The following is a 7,055-nucleotide window of genomic DNA, read 5'->3' on the forward strand; positions in this document are numbered from 1 at the left end:
CTCTTTTAGACTCTTACTGGTTCTGAACCAGCAAGCCCCTTGCACTCCCGGCGGGTGTCTATGGGTGTTATTTACACAAATCATTTCATCACACATCAAAATTCCTTGAGAAATTATTATGTTGGCTTGTGCTATTTTTCATACACAAGTTACGCGATCACTCGACTCCCCTGTACGCCAACTTCATCGCTACTCGGACTCGGTCACGGTACCGATCCTAGCGCACCGCAACACCAACCTTGTCACTCTCTTGACTTCGAACACATCCGGCCAACCCCTCCGACATAGTCCTAGTCGTCTCATTGGGCATGAGACAGATAAGTCCCTTCTATAATTAAAACGACATACGTCACTCCTTTTGATTTTGAGCATCACTCAGAAGCTGCTCCTCACCTTTATCCGAGTCTGACTCAATGAATTACAATTTATCCATTCAAAACTATATTTCTCGTATTCTGACAGGTCCGCCATCGAAGGTTGTAGCGCACTCGGGGGCTACGCCGCATCCGGGGATTGCTGCTCGCTCGGAATTACATTAGCTCTCCTGAGTGGTCTAGTACCTCATCACCAGTCGGACCCATCACTTCGATAGGTTACATGATCACTTAGACACTCGGTGTGCCCTCTTCATTCCTACTCAGACTCAGTTGCCGCGTTGGTGTTGTTGCACAGCAACCACACTACACCGACCTCGTCGCTACATCAGCTTCGAAAGCATCTGACTGACTCCTTCAAGGACCATTTTTGCCGCTCGGCTGCCCTGTGCGTCGTCACTCAGCTGGACATGTCCTCACCACTCGGCCGCCCCACACACCGTCACTCAGTTGCACACGCCAGCATTGTGCCCATGCGTCGTCACTTAGCTGGACGGGTCTTCATCACTCGGCCGCCCCGTGCGTCGTCACTCAGCTGGACACGACCTCACCACTCGGCCTCCCCACGCACTGTCACTCAGCTGGACACGACCTCACCACTCGGCCGCCCCACGCATCGTCACTCAGCTGGACACGTCGTCACTACTCGTCCGCCCCGCGCACTGTCACTCAGTTGGACACGCCAGCATCACTATGCCCATGCGTCGTCACTCAGCTGGACGCGTCTTCATCACTCGGCTGCCCCATGCGTCGTCACTCAGTTGGACACGACCTCGCCACTCGGCCGCCCCGTGCACCGTCACTCAGCTGGACGCATCCTCACCACTCGGCCGCTCCGCGGACCGTCACTCAGTTGGACACGTCCTCACCACTCGGCTGCCCCGTGCACCGTCACTCAGTTGGACACGTCCTCACCACTCGGCCGCCCCGCGCACTGTCACTCAGTTGGACATGCCAGCATCACTCTGTGCCCATGCATCATCACTCAGCTGGACGCGTCTTCATCACTCGGCTACCCTGTGCGTCGTCACTCAGCTAGACATGACCTCACCACTCGGCCGCCCCGCGCACCATCACTCAGCTGGACACGTCCTCACCACTCGGCCGCCCCGCGCACTGTCACTTAGTTGGACAAGCCAGCATCACTCTATCGCCCACGCGTCGCCACTCAGTTGTACACGTCTTCATCACTCTTGCCCCCACGCGTCGTCACTTAGCTGGACGTGTCTTCATCACTCGGCTGCCCCATGCGTCGTCACTCAGCAGGACACGCGTTCACTTTGACCGCCCGCGCGTCATCACTTGGCCACCCCGCGCGTCTTCACTCGGCCGCCTGCGCATTGCCGCTCGGCGGGACACGCCTTCACTTTGACCACCCCTCATGTCGTCACTCTGCCAGACACGTCTTCATCACTTGGTCGCCCCATGGATCGCCACTTGGTTGGCCACATCCTCACAAGTGGGCCGCCCCGCACGTCGCCACTCAGCTGGACACACCAGCATCACTCGGTCACCCCGCGCGTCGCCACTCGGTTGGGCACGTCCTCACCACTCGGCTGCCCCTACACGTCACCATCAGTTGGACACGTCTTCACTAGTACATCCCCAACGCGGGAACGACTAAGTTACTCATATGATCAAACCTAATATCGCATTATGTAGTGAGCTTACCTCTATCGAGCAGCACTTGGGGGGCTGCGCCACAGCTAAGGGCTATGCCACCCTCAGGGGTTACACCCATTTGATCTACCTATTGATTACATCAGGGTTATTTTTCAAAGCATACTTGCTAGGTCCGCCAAGGATCTATAAGGGTAGCATCATCCACTCGGACGATCGCCCAAATCATTACCTGGAGTCATCTTCTGGACTACAAAAGGGTGAAAAAGACGCTCCTCTATGGATACACTTGGCCCTTCTTCTAAGCTTCAAGGCGTCAATTTCACAAATTTGCTCTCAGAGATGGCATGTGCCGGTGTTCCCCCGGGATGATGAGTGGCTTCTCTCCGGAGAGTCAGTCCACGCACTAGCCTCGCCGCTCGGGTTTTCATGGCACGTCCACCTCAGACCACTAGACTATCTCCTCCGGGAGACATACGAGTGCCACCAAGTTTTTTCCTCGCAGTGCCCCACTTTCCCTACTAACCGCGACGTATCCGCTTCCACACGGGAATGCGGTATTTTTCTTTGTGCCTTTCCTAAAGGACACACGTTTGCCCGACCGACCACCCTCCAAGGCTCTCCGTGCACTCGGACACGTAAAACACCCGACTGAAGTCACCTTCAGGATTGCAATGGATGAACTCGACGCCCCTCCGTGGGTTAACTTGGCCCTTTATCTAGGCTCCAAGGCGTGTGCCTCATGAACTCGGACTCAGAGATCACCTGCGCTGGAGTTCCCCTGGGATAGTAAGTGGCACCTCTCCAAAGAATTAGTCCACGCGTCGGCGTCATCACTCGGGTTTCATGGCATGTCCTTACTCGGACCTCTAGTCAATCTCTCCCGAGAGACATATGAATGCCACCGAGTTTTGCCAGCAATCAACCCAATCCGATCAATCAGAAAACGTATAGTCCAGAATCCATTGAAGTTTTGTTCAAATCATAGTTGACTAAAGCTTGGCGACAGGTGCCGAGTGCCCCCACAGTGCTCGGGCCAAATCAAGTTTTTAGTAAACTCATTCTATTAAACCTCAACCAATTCGGGGGCTAAACCTATGGGAGCGCCGTTAGTCAGCATGTTCCTCACTCAGCTTTCTACTTTTTCATAAAATATGCTCAATACCTAACGCTCACTCTTCGTCTCCAACCCGGTCCCATCCCGATCATCTGGTTGGCAAGAGCAAAAGCTAACGGTCAATATAAGAAGTAGTACTGGAACGATTACTCCTGGAGTGTCCAACTTTTTTCTACAGTTGGCAGTTTCGAGGATGAATTCATTCATCGTGCCTAGGTCACGAAGATTCGCCTACTTGACCCAGTTCCAGGCTGAATTTATTTACCGTGCCAAGTGCACGAAGATCAGTCCGGCTGATTCAGCTCTAGGCTGAGCTTATTTACCGTGCCAAGTGCGTGAAGATCCCTCTGATCGACTCAATTTCAGACTAAAAGATATTTACCATGCTCACTGCATGGAGGTTCACCAGAAACTTTAACCCTCTGCCAGACTCATCTAGTCCGACAGAGGCTCGGGTGGTTTTGAGCTTGGGTTTCAGGCACCGGGCTTTTCTACTGATGAAGTCTCAGCGTGCCCCCACTGGAAGAGAAGCCAAAAAGAAACATTCTGCTCGGTCAAGTCCAACACCAACATTCAATTTCAACAAACCCTAAAGACTCCAACCGACTACCAACAATCAGTCGGAGTCTCGGGGGCTACACCCTATGGGTGCGCTGATCGCACACCCATAGAACAAAATTCTGAGTGATCCGTTACTCGATGCAAGACCAGCTCCAGATCACTCAAAAAATGCTATATTATGAATCTAACGCTCCTCTGTGGACCTGTTTTGAGCCTTCTTCTAGGACTCAAAGTGTGAACTCATAAGTTTGCATCTACAACTGACTCGTATTGACATTCCTCCGGGATAAGAATGACATCTCTCCGAGAGAGCAGTCCATGCGTCAATCTTGTTGCCCAGATTTAATGACACGCCAATACTCTGATCACGAGTTAACCTCTTCCAATAGATGAACGGCTGTCGCCAAGTTGCTCCTCGCGGCCACTCACCCCAGATCAGTCGGGAAGCGCGGTGCCATAATCCATTGAGATTCTGTTCAAGCCGTGATTATTCAAAAGAACGATGACGGGCCGAGTATATGCATACTCACTCGGACCAAATTGTGTCTTTCACAAACTCGTTCTGCAAAATCTCAACCGATTTGGGGGCTAATGTTGGGGATACACATAATAGGTAGGCCCAGAAAGGGTCAAAATATCATAAAGCATGGGGTCCACACATTAGGTGGGTCCAGATAAATATCATACAGACATACTATCCACTCGGACATATCGACGTACCGTCCACTCGGAAGACAATCAACCACTTGTTCGTATGACTCACGGACATATGAAGACCAATAGTCAACATGGCGGTTTCGTAGTAGGATGATATTATGGCAGTGATGCTCCACCTTGTAACATAAGAGGTGAGGGGTGGCACACTCTATATAAGCCACCCCCCACCACTAGACTTGGGGCGGATCCTCTTTCTTCTCCCATGGCTCTCTCACCATTAGTCTCAGGACTTAGCTCAGTCATGGAGATCCGTTCTCCTCTCTCTCACACACATATTGTAATCTCCGGAAATATACACAGATAAAACAAAGCCTCTTCACCGTGAGAGACCCGAACTCGCTAAAACACCGTGTCACCCATATGCATCTCGATAGATCATGCTCCTTTATCCTACCCGTCTCTCATTGTCGGAATCGTTACCACGACAGCACCCACCGGCGTCGAGAACGGGTGCGGCCATCTTTATCAGCTCCAAGCGCCGCCGGGGGGCTTCCGCTGCGGCTGGGTCTTCGACTTGGTTCACAAATCCCCCGGTGGTGTTTCTTGAAGCTCCATCGAGCAGATCCCATCAACAATCTTCGGTGAGATTCTATTTCTGAAACACTAGCTCTGTTCCACTTTGAAAACATGAACACATGTGTGAATAAAAGAGCAATGAGCCTCCCAAATTTTAGTTGCACGTGAGTCTCCATATATCCTGAAACATTAACTCTATTCAACATGTCCTGCCTGTTTGTATCTATGAAACATGAGACTCAGAAAAAATTAGTTGCATTGGTTGGTGCCTCTGGTTAATGCCTCTAGTTTCATTGGTTAGTTGCCCCTGCTCTCAATTTTATGAAACTTATTAATGCCTCTGGTTTGATTTCATTGTGTATGTTTTTTCAGAAAAAAAACACATTGCATGTTTCTGTTAATGCCCTGTTCCAACTGTGTGATTTGAATGTGCATGTTCATGGGACACCCCTTGAACATGTAGAATTTTTGTTGGTTTGATTATGTTGCATGTTTCTGTTGGGTACCTGAATTTCTGAAACAAGATTTTTTTTTTTGCTGATTCCATGGAGAGATGAAAATGACTGTTGCGCAATAACTCTGATGCAGGAACATGGGACTGAATGGGAAGGGAGCTACAATGCAATTTTTCTGTTGGTGGTGGTGAAGATTCAGAGGGGTTGTTGTTTGCTGAAGATGCAATCCAAGATGATTCAGATGATGGAGATGTTTCATCACGGCCACTGCCACCCTATGTTGGCATGGTATTTGACACACTTGAGGATTCTCAGAAATTCTACAACGACTATGCCTTCAAGTTGGGGTTTGGGACACATATATCTTCCTCAAAATTCAGCCAGAAGAAAGGCCAGAAGAAAGAGGATGAAATACTGATCAAGAGGGTCTTTGGGTGTGTGCATGCCAGAAAGCCCAGTAAAACAGAAACGAGTAGCACCTTGGAGAGCATTGCAACAGAAACAAGCAACTCCAGTAGGCAGCCTAGTGAAGGAATAGATGTAACAAGAAAACTTCAAAAGAACAGGCTGCTCCGTCATGATTGTAAGGCGCACATGATTGTTGGGCTAAGAGAGGAGAGATGGACAGTGACTTCTTTTGTTGCGGAGCATACACATCCATTGATGGAACAACCAGAGCATGTTAGGTACTACCGGTTGCACCGCAGTATACCTTTCGAGGATTACCAACTCTTGTTGACGTTGCATGATGCAAACCTGTCAAATTCAGATTGCATGGGTGTCCTTGGTAGGGTCCATGGAGGTGACACCAGGATACTCCCGTATGTGAAGAGAGATGTTTCGAATGAACGTGCAAAGCTCCGGAGAGGGCTAACATTCCGAGACATGGATATGACAGTCAAGTACTTTAAGAGGAGGAAGTCTGAGAATCCAGAGTTTTTCTATGCGAAGCAAAAGGATCCTGCAACAAACTCCATGACTGCCTTTATTTTGGGTTGAAGGGAGAACAAGGGCGTTGTACCCAAAATATAAAGATTGTGTGTTCTTCGATACAACCTCCTGCACCAACAGATACAACATGCCATTTGCTCCTATAGTTGGGGTCAACAACCACCTCCAGACCATTGCACTCGGGTGTGCCTTGTTGCGGGATGAAACTATTGAAACATTTAAGTGGGTCTTCCAGCAGTGGATGGTTGCAATGTATAACGAGCATCCCACAAACATCATGACTGACCAGGACCGCGATGGCAACAGCTATTGAGGATGTGTTACCAAACACCTGCTATAGGTGTTGCAAGTTTCATGTGTTTAGCAATGCATGTTCTAAGTTGGGAAGGCTGTTGAGCAGAGATGAAGCGTTTGCAGATGTGTTCTACACTTGTATCAATCAATCATAAACCGTTGAGGAGTTTTAGGAAAGATGGCAACACATGTTGCATTGTTTTGAAGTGGCTGAGAACAAACACCTGAAGAACATGTGGCGGACAAGGCACATGTGGGCTCCAGCGTACTTCAAGAACAAATTCTTCCCATTCACGAGCACAACGGGCAGGTCTGAGGGGCTTAACTCATATTTCAAGACACTGATTCGTCCGGCTGATTCCATTTGGAGGTTTGTGCAGCAATATGAAATGTGCCAAGAAACTATGCTTGATCGTGAAGACAATGTTGGATTCACTGGTGAAACAACAG

The sequence above is a fragment of the Aegilops tauschii genome, chromosome 4 (assembly GCF_002575655.3).
Source record: "Aegilops tauschii subsp. strangulata cultivar AL8/78 chromosome 4, Aet v6.0, whole genome shotgun sequence".
In the NCBI taxonomy this organism is placed as follows: Eukaryota; Viridiplantae; Streptophyta; class Magnoliopsida; order Poales; family Poaceae; genus Aegilops; species Aegilops tauschii.